General features: G+C 46.2%; 1 pseudogene; it reads right to left on the bottom strand.

Annotated features, from left to right (window-relative positions):
* Positions 1-15,146: 15,146 nt before the first annotated feature.
* On the bottom strand, positions 15,147-15,856 carry LOC111764276 (small ribosomal subunit protein uS2-like; annotated as a pseudogene).
* Between the last annotated feature and the right edge of the window lie 2,256 nt (positions 15,857-18,112).

Raw genomic sequence — 18,112 nt, 5'->3', positions numbered from 1 at the left:
CTTAGTTCTCCATGTGGCAGTTGGCTTGCCATTCAGGCACCCACATGGGCACTCGGCTCACCACACGGGCACTTGGCTCGACATGTGGGCACTCAGCTCGCCACAGGGGCACTCGGTGAACACTTGGCTCTCCAAGTGGGCACTTGGCTCACCACATGGGCATGCTTTCTCTTCTTCTTTTTCACCAGGAGGCCCCAGGGATCGAACCCAGGTCCTCCCATATGGTAGGCAGAGGCCCTATCACTTGAGCCACATCCGCTTCCAACAAGGTTAAGTTTTGAACTTTAAAGAAAAGGATAGTTTTGTCCTATTCCACTAGCACAGCCTAAATTAATACTTCCTGAAAAGTGAAGGGTGAGATGAAATTACTCTTCTCCCTAAAGCTAGCAGGCAATGAGAGCAATCTAGGAAGGGAAGGGTGGAGTGGGACGGAGGACTTTTGTACATCACTGATGAAGCACTGATTTGAGAGGCAAATATGGGCCAGGTTACATCATTGCTAGATTCCAAGGGACATCATTCAGATGGCAGTCTTGAAGCCCCACAGGAAAACTGGAAATGAGCCTTTAAAGAGGACTGGCAGCCCATCAGGTATAGGAGCTGGGTGGGGAAGGGATGGAGGGAGGGAGTGTTGCAGATAGTGCACAATGCTAGAACTTGCTCTGGGGGGTTGATTAGAGTCTACGGCGAAAAAAAATTTTTTATTGCATTATTAACTAGAAAATGAGAACATGAACTTAACCGTTTATTTTACATGTGCTTTGTATATTCATCCGCAGAAGCTGAAATCAATTCTCTGCCTTCCACAATTTAGAAGGCTCTTTCCTTTCGAGTCCCCACCCCTCATCTCCCTGACGAGTCAGAGGCCGTTGAATTTGCCTAACATTTTCTGAGTAAGCTCCCCAACCCCTCACACTAGGCCATCCCTGCAGCCTCTTAATTTCCACTTCACTGAATTTACTTGGGTGGGTTCCCAAGTAAGCCCAGCACTGGCTGCCTTGATGTAATAGGATTATTCCGAGAATCTGGAAGGTAATGCCATCCTCGGTGCCCACATGCTGTAGGTGCTGGCCAGGGGGATCTTCCATGTAGCGGAGTAGCTGGTCTGGGTGTTTAGAGCATGAAAGAAAACACAAATGAACATGGTGAAGAGGTGATAGAACATACAAGGCCCTCGGGATCCTGGTTCTGCCCAAGGGCTGTGCTAGCAGGATCAGAAGCTCTAAGAACACAGCTGTGGCTGCTGCTTCTGCTGCTGGGCATTGGGGGAAAAATGACAATGCTTCTGTCTCCATTACTGAGCGAGAATTCAGAATACTTTTAATATGCTGAAAGCTAGCTAGTCCCAAACATTGTTCTTCCCCTTCTCTAAGCAGGCCTGATGTGGGGAGCAGGGTAGGAGGATTTCTGGAATAAGTGGTGGCCTGGGGAGGAGTCAGAAGGAAAGTCCTCAAAAGTCAACTTTCCTGTTTGTCTGGCCAGTAGATTGCCAGCCCCAGTCAGAGCCTGACTGCCCAGAGACCAGGAATTACAGCTCGTCATTTTCTGGTGAAGGGAATTGACTGGTTTGATAGAGGAAGACAGTTCAGCAAACACTTTGCAATGGTTCTTAAATCTGTTGCGATTAGTTGAGGCTATGGAATTCATGATGACCTTTACAGAACATGATGAAATTTAACATATTAGAATTAAAATAACCACAAACAATACTTTTGATAGGTAGGCACCAACAAAGGTATGTATGTTTTTTATTCTAGGGAAAAATTAATTTTTTAATTGTAAGAATTTGATTCTATTCAGTAGAATAGAATCACACTCCCATACACACACACACACACTTTAAGTTGGGAAGAGTAGCAGCAAAATCCTTCAGTCTAAGAGCTGTGAATTGGGATAATACTAATGGCCTTGCGTGCCATCGGGAGATGCTTTAGTGGCAGGATGCACTGCAGCTCCAGTGGCTCACTCTGCGGTCATTCTGCTCGTACCAAGGACATCAGAAGAAGGGAGGACATGACACCGTCTCTACTTCAGAAGAATAATCAGAGTCCCTACTAGAGCCTCTAGTCCACCTGTGCAGACGGGCCGAGCCGAGAGCCTTCTCTTTCTCTCCCATCATTAGGGAGCATCCAGAGAGGTTGTAATAGATGGTTTAAACCTGTCCATCAACAGGCTTGGTTAACTTATGCCAGGTCCTAGCCCTAAGATTCCTTGAATGCCAATTTAATTTCATTCAATCTGATTAGATTCCAACTGTGAAATAGACTGCACCCACAGCTGGTGCGCCCACCGCTGCAGAGCTCTTCCCATAGCGGCCTGCTGAATGGCCTTGTCTGGCTCACACTTTCTTGATTTTAGGTGAAGGATGGCAACACTGTAATGCAAACCAGGTGTGTCAGTCAGTAAAAGGGGTGCTGATGCAAAATCAGAAATCTGTTAGCTTTTATAAACGGTATTTATTTGGGGTAGAAGCTTACAGTCACAAGGCCATAAAGTGTAGGTTTCTTCCCTCACCAAAGTCTGTTGCCAGGTGTTGGAGAAGACGGCTGCCGACACCTGTAAGGGTGCAGGTTTCCTCTTCCTCTTCAGGCTCCATGGGCCCAGCTTCTTCCAATATCGGCTTTAGGCTGGATAAGTCTTGTCTCTCTCCCAGGGCTCATCTCTCTCCTTGCTCAGAGGCTCTGCTCTCTCCACAAGGCCAGCTGTAGACTATCTGGTGAATGGCTGGTCTCTCTTCCCAGGGCCTCTGCCTTGTCTACTGGAACCTTCTCTCCTTCCTCACATATCTGCTTCTCCTGTGTGTTTACTTCCTGGGCCCTAGGATCAAAAACGTCAACTAACACCTCTGTCTTGTCCTTTTCTCTGTGAGGCCCCACCCACCAAGGGGCCAGGGACTCAATATCCTACTGGTATGGCCCAATCAAAGCCTTAATCGTAATTTAATCAATTAAGAGTGAAACCTCTGAATCCAATACAACCTAATGTACCCAGGGGAATGGACCAATTTATAAGCATAATCCAAAATCTATTTTTGGAATTCATACATAATACCAGACTGCTACACAAGGCAGGAGGGGGAGCTCATATTCTGCAAGGATATGAATTACTTGGGAAGCTCGTTAAGATGCACATTCCTGCTCAGTAGGTCTGAGCCTGGGAGTCAGCATTTCTAACAAGCTCCCAGGTGACGCTGCTGTGGGTGGTCCAGGGATCACACTTTGGAGAGCAACGTACCAGATGACCGTTAAGGTCCCTCCTGATTTTCTAAATTCAGCAATTCAGCCAGTGTTCACTGAGAATTTATTATGTGCCAGGATGCCATGAGGTTGGCACATAGAGGTCTAAAATGTGGCCCTTGTCTTTAAAGAGCTAACTTGCATTGGGAAGCAGAGCAAAGAGCCACGGATCCCACAAACCAAGCGATGACTCGGACTTCTGGGTCAACCTCCGGGTGTCTAGACTCTTAGGAAGACATTCTCCCTTGAAGTGTTGAAATCTAAGCCTTTCCAAGATATTTGGTCTTAATTTATTTGAGGAAACCAAAGTTAAGTTCAGCTATCTAGAAAATAACCTGAACAGAAAAGGAGGAGAAGGAGGAAAAGAAGGGGGAGGAGGAGGAGCAGAAGGAGAGGAAAAGGAGAAGGAGGAGGAGGAGATAGCTGAGAAACGTAGGGCAGCAGTGGGGGCAACTGCCTCGAGGAAACAGCGCCCTGGCCTCGAGCAGGAGGCCACCCGGGGAGGGGCGCCTCGGACCCAGCGTCCCCTAGAGGAGGAGCAGGAGATGGCAGGGAGAGGCTCCACTGTGGGCCGGGGTCACGGGCACCGTGTGGGGATGGCTATGGGCCCCCAGAGGTCTTTTCCAAGCGTCGCCTAGTTACTAGGCTCCCCGAGGTTCTGCGTGGAGGGGCAGCGCTGGGGGAGGGAAGCTGGGAGCTGGTCAGGCACTGGTAAAACCAATAACAGGGCCTGGGAGAAAGCATGGCTATTGGGGGTCGGGGGGTGTAACTGGCACAAGGGAGAGAGGGGGCAGGACAGGCTGGGACCCCTTACGGCCTTGCCAACAACAACAGGCAAAAACAGCTGCTGAGCAGGCCTTTCAGGCCCTAGCGCAGGCCCGCCCTGCGGTTTTCAGCGAGGGCAGAGTCCACTCCCCTCCCAGCCGGCCTTCCACTCCCCAGGGCTCCAGCCCCTCTTTGCCCAGCCCTGTTCTCCCCTCCCTCCAGGGCAGCCCCGCTAAGGTTGAGGACATCTGCAAGGCCTGCCAGAGACCCTCATCTCTGTCTCTTGCCCCCACCTGGACCCCAACACATGCACACACACACACACACACACACACACAACCCCTAACGGGGCCAGGGATGAGCTCAGAATGCCTGGAGCCAGTGGGGGTTGGGAAAAGGGGAAGGGGGAGGGAAGGAAGAGGAGAATCAAACAGAAACCTTCTCATCTTTCTATCAGCAGCCATGCAAGGAATATTGTTCAGCATGGCACAAAAGCGGCACTGAAAATAGCTGCAGCCAGAGCGGGGCTGCCAACCACTGCCTGAGATAACGTCTACTTGGAGACACTGGTGTCTTTGTGGGGCTGTCAGTGTCCCTATTGTTCCCGAGCCTATTGCCTGGGGAATATTGTTCCCAGCTTTTGTCTCCCCCAGCTCACTTTTGTTTGCCTTTACTTACCATTTCATTCCTCGCTCCCTTTGTGCTCTCCCATTCCCTCCTTTGTCTCTCTAAGCCTGCCTGTGGCTGTGGACTGGTGCCCAGGCAGACAATAGGCCCTACCCCCCAACTCACAGCCCCACCCTGACCCACACCCCACCGTTCCATTCAGCCTCTCCCTCTCCCAAGTGGCACCCAGCAAGTCCCGATAGCAGGACAGCCTCGAGGGAGGGTGGGGCCAAGCAAAGGACTTGCCTCCCGTAGCAGGGAGCCAAGACCAATGGGATATCTGGTTTCCAGGAGGAAGTCTGACAGGCCTGAAGTGGGTCCCAGACTCCTTCTAGACCTTTTTTTTTTAATTTGGTAAACAAAATAGGGTTTTGGTCCAGTCAGAATTAGAAGGACGTGCTCACCCTTCACACCCCCAGCCCTCTTGCCAGTGCCCAGCAGGCCCATCTCTGGCCTGGACACTCGGTTTTCCTCCCCCTCCCGCTCAGACTCTGATCAAAGCGACTTTTGTTTATTTGCACGTTCAAATCCAGACTGCCTCCAGAAACCCGATGCCATCAGGCGCCAGGATGGTGCAAGGAACGCCGCGCCCGCGCCCCTCCCCCGTCCAGCAGTCCCGTTGGCAGAACGGGTAAGCAAAGGACAGGGGTCTCCTAGGGTCAGAGTTGGCAGTGGAGGAGGAAAACAAAAACAACAATGCTGCTAATCCCTTTAGAATGGCCTGTAGTCCTCTCACCTCAAATAGCTGGGGAAACTGAGGCATGGAAAGAGATTTAGAAAATACAGAAATCAAACTCAGCTTACCTGCCAACCCACAGTATACCCAAGTACAGAGAGACTCCTTCTTAGTTCTAGTTAAGACAGTAACTAGTCTTAAGGGACTGGGGTAAGTTTCAGAAGCAGTTAATAGAAAGTGCTTTTTCTCCTACTTCCCCAAACTTCCTGCCTTGCTACAGATGGGGATAATGACTAGAGAGTTGAGGAAGCTGTTACTTTGGGGGAATCTGGGAGCAGGGATGTAAACTGCAGCCAGAGGGGAGGATCTACGGTCTTATTGTTTTGGGTTCAAGGACAATGGGAATCCTCTCCAGAAAGTCATTGTTTCAAAACTGGAGATTGGGTAGGGGATTTCCGGAAGGTTTGAACGAAAGCCAGGCTTGGCTGGAGCGGACCTGAGGAGGAAGCAGCGGAGGACGAGGAAGAGGCAGGGGAGAGGGATGTCTGGGCTTAGGGGAACCGTAACCTGGCCCTGAGGACTATCTGCGCTTGGGACTTGAGGACCGCCCATTTTTGTTTTGATCTTTGCTCTTCCCTTGTCCCCTCACCTTCTCCAGCCTCAAACAGCTCTAGGTTTTTAGTAAGAGAAGCAAAATACTTTACCACTGCCTTGAGCCTGGGGGCAGATCCCCCTGTGCAACCCTAATCCATAACACAGAGCCCAGAACATGGTAAGAGCTCAATATATGTGTGAGGAATGACTAAACGAACAAATCTGAGACTCTTGGCTCCAGAAAGCCACTTTGACTATCCCAGGACTTCTAGGAGGGAAGGAACTGAAAGTCTGGGATGAGAAAAATCCAAAGGTGGGGGAGGTAGGGAGGATTCTGGGATAAAGTAGGCAAGTGGGACAGAAGGTCCAATATGGTTATTGCATAGCAAGTGGCACAGCAATGCTGCGCAGAATAATATTTGGCCTGCAGAATGGAATGCCCTGTCTCTAGCCACTTCTCTTCCTGTTCACCCTCCACAGTCTGACCTAACTTTCAAAGATACAGATATGCCCACATCTCTCCACTGCAGAAAAACCTCTGGTGGGAAGTGCATATGGTTTAACCAGTTGGGCGCCAGCCTACAACATGGGAGATCCCGGGTTTGGAACCCAGTGCCTCCTAGAGAAGACACACAGACACTGCCCCCACAGCAAATGAGCTAGATGACGCCCCCACTGAAACGAGCAGATGCCATAAGCCGGCAGATGCCACAACCCACAGGGAACAGATGTGGCTCAGGTCATTGGGCACTTGCCTCTCGTGTGGGTGGTCCTGGGTTCCATTCCTGGTGCCTCCTGGAGAAGGTGAGAAAACAGTGAACAGGTGTGGGGGGATATAAATAAAAATAAAGTAAATATATAAATCTTAAAAAAAAAACAAAAAACGTTTGGTGGCCTCTCCCTGACTCCAGGCATATGTAAAGCATTGAACTTGGAATTCCTCCAAGACAGGGCTACATCTTGACTGTTCCCAGTACCCACCCCAGGTAACTGGTGCTAAGTCAAGGCCAAAGGCACCTAGTAAGTGTTGAACTGAATTGACAATTGTGTGAATCAGTTTTGCCAATTTCACAGCACTCCTTGGATGGTATTTCAAGTTTGGCATATTTAGTGATTTTGATGTTTAATATTTTATCAGTTTTATAGTTATTAATTTGATATTCGAAAATAGTCAAGGGCCATAAAAATCAAAACATTGACAATTATTTAAAAATCGAGTCATATCCCATCTAACAAGAATATAGTTAGGAGTCAGGAAATAAACTGCAGAGCAACCAAAAGTGATGACATAAGGCAATATATATATTCAATTTATTAGATAGTAAAAATATCTCCCTTGTAGGTAATGATGGCCAATAAAATATAAGTAGAAGATATTGTAGAAGATATCTGAGAACTTCTCCTGAAGGGGGCTGACTCAGGAGAAGATATGTCTTTTTGTCCTTCTTACCTTCTACTTTGTCCCGCTAGGAGTGCAGTTGTGATGGTTGGAGCTCCAGCGGCCATCTCGTAACCATGAAGGGACTTTGTATATGGAAGCTTTGTGCTAAGGAAGGCTGAAGAGAAAGATAGAAAGTGCTTGGGGTACTGATGACTGAAGAGGCAGAACACTAGCCTTCAGCTTCCTACCACTTAAGTTCTTTTATGCAGGATAAAAAAAATAAAACTTTAGGGAAGCGGATTTTGCTCAACTGATAGAGTGTCCGCTTACCATATGGGAGGTCCAGGGTTTAAACCCGTGTACAAGGAGTGTGCCCTTCAAGGAGAGCTGCCCCGCACAAAAAAAGCGCAGCCTGCTCAGGAGTGGTGCCACACACACGGAGAGCTGATGCAGCAAGATGATGCAACAAAAAAGAGACACAGATTCCCAGTGCCACTGACAAGAATATGAGCGAACAAAGAAGAACACACAGCACAGACAGTGAATGAACACAGAGAGCAGACAACGGGGTGGGGGTAGGGGCAGGGGGAAGGGAAGAGAAATAAATAAAAAATAAATCTTTAAAAATAAATAAAACTTTTTATTAGATTAAGCTTTAATTTGGGCCTTTATTATTAGCAGAGAGACACAATTCCTCACTGATTTATAGCAATGAAGAAATGAATTTCAATACCATGCCCTTCTGTGTGCTAAACTGGTAGGAAAAAGAAAAGGAGTCAGAATCAGAAGAGATATCCCAGATTTACGAGAGCACATGAATAATCCTGTGAGCTCTCAAAGTAAAGTCGCAGGCTGAGTTTGGAGGCAGAGGCTAGAGGGAGTACAGTTGCTTTGCTTAAAAAAAGAGGAATCATTGTCAGGAGGCTGGGAGCGGTGATGAGGTCAAGCATGGAGAAGGGGCCAAGCCCCGTGCAGAAGGCTGCGATAGGCGGGTGATGGGCATTCGACTGACTGGCAGCTGATAGCTTGGAAGATGAAAAGAGGATGGCTAGGACTATGCCTTGTCTCTTTAGTCCAGGATTTAAGGGAAAGCAAAAGCTTCTACTGGGAAGAAGTTGTTCCCGTGGCAGAAGGAAAAGAAAAGTGGCAGAGCCGTCTTAGAGCTTCAGCTGGGAGGTAATCCACATATTCTTGGCTATAGCAAGGTAGGTGGCCAAACCTGCCATAAAGGCTGTGAGCCCTGAAAGTCACACGGCAATGACAAAGGGCACAGGTTACTCTGAGGAAAAGGCAGTAAGTAACTGGGCACGGTAATATAATCTACCACAACAGGCAAAAAGACTGGGAAAATATGACTGCTAAAAGCTATTCATTCTAGGGAGGAGGAATGTAGGTAATTATGATCTGGATTTTTAAAATTCTCAAAAAGGAAAAAAGAGGACGAAAGAAGAAGTCTACATCTTGTTACCAAGCAAAAGTGGGAGGTTCTCTGCCCGATGCACTCAAGTGACCAATTCCTGAGATACCAGGGTTTCAGAGGGAAAAAGCATTTACTGTTAAGTGTGAAGAGAAGATCAAATGGTCTAGTGGCCTAAAATTCTGTCTCCCCAAGTCTAAGGAGTTTAGGGTTTTTATGGATTCAAACAAGGGAAGGTGGAGTGGTTGCCATTACAATAGCAAGTATGAACAAGGGCTGCTGCGACTAAGCTGGAATAACCTCACAATAGCTGGGACTAGTTCAGCAAGTTTAGTAACTCCAGGTATTAACTTCTGGTTATTCAATAATATACTAGAAAGTAAGAAAAAGCATCTATACAATGATTCAGGATCATAATCATTTGTTAATTCCTAACTCTTGGTTATAATCCACCAGAACAAATATATTTGTATCCTGCTTTTTAAAGTTTAATATTGGAAAGTGGATATAGCTCAAGTGATTGGGCTCCCATCTACCATATAAGGGGTCTTGGTTAGGTTTCCAGGGCCTCCTGGTGAAGGTGAGCTGACGCAACAGGGTGACACAAAAGAGAGACACGGAGGAAAGACAATGAACGACACAACCAACTAGGGAGCCTAGGTGGCTCAAGTGACTTAATACTTCTCTCCCATGTGGGAGGTCCCAGCGCCTTCTAATGAGAAGACAAGAAGACGAGCAGACACAGAAGAACACGCAGCGAATGGCCACAGAGAGCAGACAGTGAGCACAGGAGGCAAGGGGGGGCAGGGAGTAAATAAAATAAAACAAATCTTAAAAAAAAAGTTTAATATTAATCTTGTGAGAATTTGTTCATATCATTAATAGTCCTCAGCAATTTTTATTTTTACAATAGGCAGAGATCGAGTATGGTTTAGACTTTATTCCGAAATGGATAAGATGGTACAACATTGGGGCTTAAAGGAATAAAACTTGTGCACATTTACCAAGGAAATCTGGATGTCTGATGTTTTATTATGCATGATTATGACTCCAAAAGCTATAGAACTCTATGGGAGCGAGGTGCCCAATGGCTTGAGCCACCTCCACTCCCCACTTGTTGTTTCTCTCACGGTGTTTCCTAGTTGTGTCTCTTTATTGCATCATCTCATTGCATCATCTTATTGTATCAGTTCACCATGCCAGCTTGTCGAATCAGCTTGCTGTCTTGCTTGTCTTATTTGGAGGCACTGGGAACCGAACCTGGGGCCTTCCATGTGGTAGGTGGACACCCAACTGCTTGAGCCACATTGCTTCCCTATATAACCTTAAATAAACATAAAACTTCATTTTTTTTAAAATTAAGGGATGATACCAAATAAGATTGGACACATAAAAATATTGGCCAATGAGATAATCATAAAGAGATGTGCTTCCCAACAACTCAGGTATTTTCAGTTATTAGGAAATAGTGAAAGATTTTTAAATGGACTAAAGGAGTACGGGATGTCTTCAATGGAAAACTCTGCTACACATAGAGCATACTCTTCCAAGTTACCTGATTCTATGAGTTTGTACTCTCCATTGTCTTGGTGCTGTATTATACAACACTGTTGTAGATAACTGATAGCAATGCAAATAACTATTTTATAGACATGAAAATGAATGTCCTCCAGTGGAGAAGCAATTGTTGTCCCCACCTCCCAAAGCCATCTATCTGTAAATTCATTTTATGGCCTACTTATGTCTCTGGTCTTTGGATTTTCCTTCAAACTGGTTAAAACACCTTATTGATTTCTTCATTAATTAGAGTTAAAATATTTGACATATTTTCATTTTATATTTGTATGAGTCTTGATTTTATTTTTTAAATTACCCTTTAACACTGAGTATTCCACAAAACTTCCTTTGAGTATTTTTTTTTGGAGTCAGCCTCTGAAGATATATCTTTTTGCAAAATATATGTTAAGTAAAATAAAATGGTTGCCTGCAATGAGCATTGCTGGGAGGGACCCCTTTCAAGAAAGAATTTTGCAGAAGATCTGCAGGGGCTTTCTGAGAAAATAGAACAATACAATGCATGCTACAGATTTGCAGATAAGCAACACCTGGTAATAAGCCAGTTTGAGTCCAGGAGTAAAAGCTTATCAGAATGAATGGACAAGCATACCATACTAATCAACGTATACCTGCTCCTCACTCTGCAAGGCCCTTCTATATAAAATGGAAACTGAACATCTGCCAATCAGAAGGTTTCCTCTCTTGCCTCTGTGTTTGCCCTATACAAGTCTCCCCTTCCCTTCCCATGGTGGAACTCCTCTCTGTGTGCAGTTTAGATACTGACCAACTCATGAATCGTAAACTGCTCAAAGTACCTAAATGATAGCTTTCCTAACATCTCAGTTTGGCATATATGTTGTAAGACAATGTTTGAATTAACTGTTACATTTTTCCCATGATTTTTTTACCTTGAGTCACTCCATTTTCCCCAAGCTTGTTCCATCACACTCTCCCTCTTAGCAGCGTAAATTCTAAGACCACTGTCCTGCGTCCTGAGGCTGGGAGAGAGGTGGCACCGAGTGGGGAGGTCACCATCTCTGAGACGGTGTACAATCAGCGAGGGAGGGGCATGCCGAACGAGGGAGAGGAGGCAACACGCAGGGAGACCCTGGAGCTCGAGTCTTGATTGCTACCAGTTTCCTAATTTGCTCGGCAGCCTCTGATTTCTGAAATTACCCAGAATTCTTCCCATAAATTTCCTTTTTTGCTTTACTGAAATTGATCACTGATTTCTTTCTTTTTTAAGATTCATTTATTTTATTCCCCCCCCACCCCCGCCCAGTTGTCTGTTCTCTGTGTCTCTTTGCTGCATGTTTTTCTTTGTCCGCTTCTGTTGTTGTCAGTGGCATGGGAATCTTTGTTTCTTTTTGTTGTGTCATCATGCTGTGTCAGCTCTCCATGTGTGCGGTGCCGTTCTTGGGCAGGCTGCACTTTCTTTAGCGCTGGGTGGCTCTCCTTATGGGGTGCACTCCTTGCACATGGGGCTCCCCTACGCAGGGGACACCCCTGTGTGGCAGGGCACTCCTTGCATGCATCAGCGCTGTGCGTGGGCCAGCTGCACACAGGTCAAGGAGGCCGGGGTTTGAACCGCAGACCTCCCATGTGGTAGACAGACGCCCTAACCACTGGGCCAAGTCCGCTTCCCACTGATTTCTATTATTTGAAGCCAGAATGACCTTAACTAAAACAAAATAGAATCAGGAAGTAGAGAATCAGGAGCCATTATCTGGTTAAATCCAAGTTTCCACCTATTCTACCTGGACTCCTGTGGCTGGAGGAAAACACCCAACTCCACTGACTTGGTCTCACTTTAAATGCATGACTATTAATCTTGGTGAGTTTTAATGCCGCCCAGCAATCATCCTTTACTTCCCCCGTCTATTCACTTTCCCACTCTCTTGTATCACACCTTCTCCTTTCTCCTCATGTAACGAATAGTTAAGACTTAACAATTGATTATGATTACTGAATCATTATATAGATGCCTTTTGTCTTATTTTTCCAGTTTATTATAGAATAGCCAGAACTTAATACCTGAAATTATTGAACCTCTGCTGGGCTGGTCTCACCTTTGTTCATAGTTATTCCAAACTAAGCTCACCCTTGTATATACTTGCCATTGTGATGGTTACTCTAAACTGGTCTCATTCTTGTCCATGGTTATTCCACACTAGGCTCATCCACAAGTATACTTGCTATTGTGATGGAACCACGCCACCCTCCACTGTTTGAATCCATGAAAACTCTGAACTTCTCAAATGAATCTGATCTCCTCGCTATGCTCTGGCAATAAACTCTTTCTCTCTTTGAAACCTCCATGTCTTAGGAATTGGTTATTTGAAGCACACTGGGCAGAGAACCCTGCTTTTGCTTAGTAACACTCATACTCTCAATGCCTCTCCCACCTCATCACTCTGGATGATATAATTTGCTTACTTCTGAAATGAGAAAACTATAAACTATTGTAAGAAGCTCTACTGCCACTTCTACCCACATGGCTTAGTTTTCCTTTTACCTCGTAGATTCTTCCTCCTCAGTCTTTTGCTAGCTTCTCTTCTCCTAAATCTCTAAATCTGACTGTCCAACATATTAGCTGCTCACCGTATGTGTCTATTGACCTCTAGAAATGCGACTAGCCTGAACTGAGATTGCTTTAAGTGTTCAATATGTACCGGGGTTCAAAGAGGGGAAAAAGGAATGTTAAATATTGTATTCATCAACCAAAGAGGTGCTGATGCAAAGTACCAGAAATCTGTTGGCTTTTATAAAGGCTATTTATCTGAGGTAGAAGCCTACAGTTCCAACTCACCAAAGTCTGCTGCCATGTGTTGAAGCAAGATGGCGGATGACTTCTGCCTGGTCTCTCCTTCCTTCTTCCTCTTAAGGCTCTGTGGGCCCAGCTTCTTCCAATCTCTGCTGTACGCTGGTGTGGGGCTTGTCTCTCTTCCTGGGGCTTTAGATGTTTGAGACTTCTCCTTTCTTTCGCATGGCAGGACCAAAATAACCAAGTTCTCCTCCTCTTCCATATCGTCTTCTGTGTGTCTTCTTGAGAGAGTGTCTGTTTATACAGCCCACCAAGGGGGCAGGGACTTAACCTGAGTTACACCCTCCTGAGGTGGTTGCATCAAAGCCCTAATCTTAACATAATTTAATCAAAGATATCTCAGCAGAATCTAATGCAATCAAAGGGTATCATGCATAGAGGAACAGACCAGTTTACAAACTCTCCTTTTAGAATTCATAAATGATCTCAAACTGCCAAAAAATTCTTGTTAATAATTTTTATATTGATTGCCTGTTGAAATGGTAACATTTTGGATTTATTAGTGTTTTATGGTACTAGAAAAACCCAGGATAGCTTAAATATTGAACATTGTACTGAATCTTTGTAACTGAGGGTTAAGAATTCTATCAATGCCCTTAAAGTATAAAAAAATAGCAAAAAGTATCAGAAATTGCTGAAACTGGCTGAATTTAGCCTAGACCTGCTATTATGACGGTCATTCTAAACAGTCTCACCCCTGTTTATGGTTACTCAAAACTTAGCCTCTCCCTTGGGTATACTTACTATTGTAAGTATTGTATGGTAATACTAGACTGAACTTACCTTTGTTGATGGTCATTTCCGGACTAGGCTTGCCCTTGTGAGTACTTGCCATCGTGATAGCAACCACTCTGCCCTGTTTGATATCCACATGGAAAACCTTGTGACTGACCTCTACTCTGTACTTTCCCGTCCCAGAAGCTTGACCTCTGATAATGACTGTGACTCACCGTGGTTTGGTGCCCACCCCTCCATGTTCAGCCCCTTAATGTTTACTAGTGAAGGAACCTGTGCCCGGCTCCACCCCAATTATCCATAAAAAGAAGCATCCCGATGGTATAAAATATTAGACGTTCTGCAGTGCAGGGAGGCTGATTTGAGACTGTACATCTCTGGCCTCCCGCCAGTGAATAAGTCCTCTTTTCCCTCCTAGCCTAGTTCCGTGTGTCTGTACTCTGCCGCGCCTTGTGAACTAACTTAGCCAAGGACCGCCCTGCGCCCGCTTCAGTTTTAGTTTGCTAGAGCTGCCACAAATACCACAAACGGGTTTGGCTTAAGCAATACACATTTATTTGCTCATGGTTTTGAGGGTAGAAGTCCCCAAATCAAGGCACTGACAAGCCACACTCTCTCCCTGAAAACTAACTCTCTGGCAGGCTGCTGGCAAACCTTGGGTGCCTTGGCTTGTTCTCTGCCGCCTGTCACCTGGCCACACCCTCTGCTTTCCCCCTTCTGAGACTTCCGGGTCTCCTTTAAGCCCCTAGGAATCTGGATTAAGACCCACCCTGGTCTACTTGGGCCCACCTTAATTAAAAATAACATCTTTAAGGGACCCTATTTTACAATATAGGGGCAGACATTAAGATTGAGAAGGGAAACGGACTTGGCCCAGTGGTTAGGGCGTCCGTCTACCACATGGGAGGTTCGCAGTTCAAACCCCGGGCCTCCTTGACCCGTGTGGAGCTGGCCCATGCACAGTGCTGATGCGCGCAAGGAGTGCCCTGCCACGCAGGGGTGTCCCCCGCGTAGGGGAACCCCACGGGCAAGGAGTGCGCCCGTGAGGAGAGCCGCCCAGCGTGAAAGAAAGTGCAGCCTGCCCAGGAATGGCGCCGCACACACTTCCCGTGCCGCTGACGACAACAGAAGCGGACAAAGAAACAAGACGCAGCAAATGGACACAGAGAATAGACAACCCGGGGGGGGAATTAAACAAATAAATAAATCTTTAAAAAAAAAGAAAGATTGAGAACATCGGTTTAGTTTTATTCTTATATTTTTAAAAATGTATAGAAACCGATGTTTGTTTTCCATCAACTTATTTCCACTTTCTGTTGGAGCCTGTGAAGAACAGCTTCCGACCACTCGGGGGCTGTTCCTGCCCACTCAGGGGCCTGAGCAGTGGGAGCTGCAGACCAGGCTTCAGCGGGGAACTGCTGAGCAGGCATGGAGGGCACCTGCACGCCTTCAGACCCGTGTGCGACCTTGGGGTGAGTGGCAGTGAGTTCAGGAGCAGGAGCGGGCCATTCACCCTGAAAGTCCTCCTTGGTCACAGCCTTTTCAGCAGCTGTCTGCTTTTTCTTTTCAATCTCTTCAGGATCTCTGTAGAGGTAGCAACCAGGCACGACCTCCCACGGTACTCTCTGGAGATGGTGCCACGCATGGGCAGAATTCCTGGAAGGCTGCCCAAATCTGGTTTGTGCAGGTTCCTGGAGTAAAGCTCCTGGCAATAGGGGTCGCTCCAGTGGCGGCAGCAAGCTTCGGCACTGGCTGCTGGCAGGTGTTTCTGGAGGATATGACACTGACATCAGCAGGGTTTTCAATGGCAGCAATGGCACAAGCCGCCAGCAGAAGCTTCCCAGGTCCTCTTCAGATGTGTGATGTAGATGCCATCACTTTTCCTTTTGTAGATGCCCTGTTCCATGTGGAAGTCTAGGTTGGTGCCACCTAAGTGGTTTCCTGTTGCAAGGAATTTGAGGACATCCTTCTCCATCATCTGCCAGACTTCAGGGATACTAGACATTGTTTAAGTTTCCCTTGAAGTTAGGATGGGAACCCAGGACAATGCCATAGAGACCCCTTTCTGGGTAGCTTGGAAAAAAACCGGAACACCTGTTTATTGAGGTACCTAATTCAATAGGCCACAACTGGGCTAAAGAAACTGTAGTTTGAAAATTTATGTCACCTGTTTCTTTTTACTTTTTTCTAATGTGGCTACCAAGAAATGTAAAATTAATGTGGCTTGCATTATATTTCTATTGTTCAGCACAGCTGGAATGCCTCAGGGCTCAGTCTTTGATTCTCTATTCTTTCTCTTCTCTCATTCCCTCATTCAGTTTTTCTTGTTTTGTTGTAGAATTTGAGAGAGATTCAATTATTTGCCTATAGAGAGGCCAGGGCTCAGGAATGATTTTGAGAAGGAAAAATGGTTTATTGACGGCCGGCCAGACTCAGGAACTTTCTGTTTCAATCCCGAGCCCCGACCAAGATTTTCAAATTTCTTTTATACAGAGAGCAAAGGCCAAATGGTCCCTTTGTTTCAGTTCTCAATAGGCTTGAATTAGCATATATATCTTCCACATCTTAGGTAAACTTTTAGCATGGACTCCAGACATTCTAGATAAGCTTTGAGCATATTTGATTTGCATTTCCCCTAAATACTTAAAGTTTATAGACCTTGCATTGTTAAACTGTTTCCTGGAACTGGAGTTGTTGCCATTGTCGCTAAGGGCAGGACTGCAGCCTCTTGCAGTTCCACACCCACAAGTCAAACAGCTTAGGTTATCTCTGAAGAGACAAAGAGCCTCCCACCCATAGCCCACATCAGTTTCACATTCAATTTTATGGCTTTAAGTACTTTATACATGCCAACATCTCCCAAATTTCTATTTCAAACACAGACCTCTCTCTTGAGCTCTTGGTTCACATATCCAGCTGCCTGCTCACTTCAACACTTGGACGTCTAATAGACATCTCAAACCTCCTCTCCTAGCAGCCTTCCCTATCTTAGGTGATTGCAACTCTGTCCTTCCAGTTGCCGAAGATGAAACTCTGGAGTCATCCTTGACTGCTTTCTCTCAGAAGCCATAGCCATTTCTTCCTTTGGGCTTATCTTCAGAGTATATCCAGAATATAAACATTTTCCACTACTTTCCCTGCTACCACTATCATTTCTTGCCTGGGTTACTGAGATCATATACTAACAGGTCTCCAAATTTCTACTTTTGTGCCTTTACAGGATTTTCCCAACACAACAGCTTGAGTGATCCTTTAAAAACTTTAAGGAGTCCTTTCACTTCTCTGATTAAAATCCTACTGAAGCAGGCTAGTAAGATAGGAACTTAGTAGATGGATCTGGAACCTGGCAGAGTCCAGGTGGACATCTATAACCCCTAAGATGGCTGCTGGAAGCTCCCACCCCCAGGCGTCTGCTATCCAGAACAAAGACCTCTTCTGGAAGCCAGGAAAAGTCCTGGATATTTCCCAAGGACTTCATCACTGGGTCCTCACTGGGGGATTGATGGGTAGGGTGATCAGTCAAAACAGCAAACAGCTGGGACCCCTCCCCTGCCATTAGCAAAGGGGTGGAATAATCAATAGTTTATAAAGCAGACCAGGAGGCCTGAGTGCTCTCTGCTCTTGCCTCTGGACCTGTTCCTGCCCTCTCTGCTCCACTCTCACCATTTTTCCTCTGCCACGTGGCCACGCAAGTAAACCTGGGAGTTTATAACCTATAATGGGGAATTGTAGCCTGTAAATCAACCTGCTTTATCACTTCGCAACCCCTTCCTCTCTCCCTAGGACCCCTGATCTCCCATTTCTCTCCCCTCCCTACCTGAATAAATTACTGGCTTAACTCACCGGGGTGCTTTTAAAAATTCATTTCTGCAGCACAGCCAAGAACCTAAGTAAAATCCAGTAACACTACCATGACTCCCCCCTTCACCCAGAGTGAAAAGTGAAAATCCTTGCCATGGCTACCAGGCCCTTCCTGACTTCTCTGACCTCATCTCCTTCCCCTCTCGTTCACTCAGCTCCAGCCACACTGCAATCCCTTAGGCTTCCTCCTGCCTGAAGGCCTTGGTATTAGTTGCTCCCTCTACTTGGAAAGCTCAGCTCTTAAATATTCATGTGACTACCCGCACCTCCCCCAAGTCTTTGTTCAGTCACTTTCTAAAAGAGGCTCCTCTGGCTACTCTTTAAAATTGAAACCCTTCTTCCTCCCCCAATACCAATCTCTTAAGCCCCATCTACTTGTTCTTTCCCTCCAAAGGACTTA

This window comes from Dasypus novemcinctus, chromosome 13, assembly GCF_030445035.2.
Source record: "Dasypus novemcinctus isolate mDasNov1 chromosome 13, mDasNov1.1.hap2, whole genome shotgun sequence".
In the NCBI taxonomy this organism is placed as follows: domain Eukaryota; kingdom Metazoa; phylum Chordata; class Mammalia; order Cingulata; family Dasypodidae; genus Dasypus; species Dasypus novemcinctus.
This window is presented reverse-complemented; position numbering and strand designations above follow the sequence as displayed.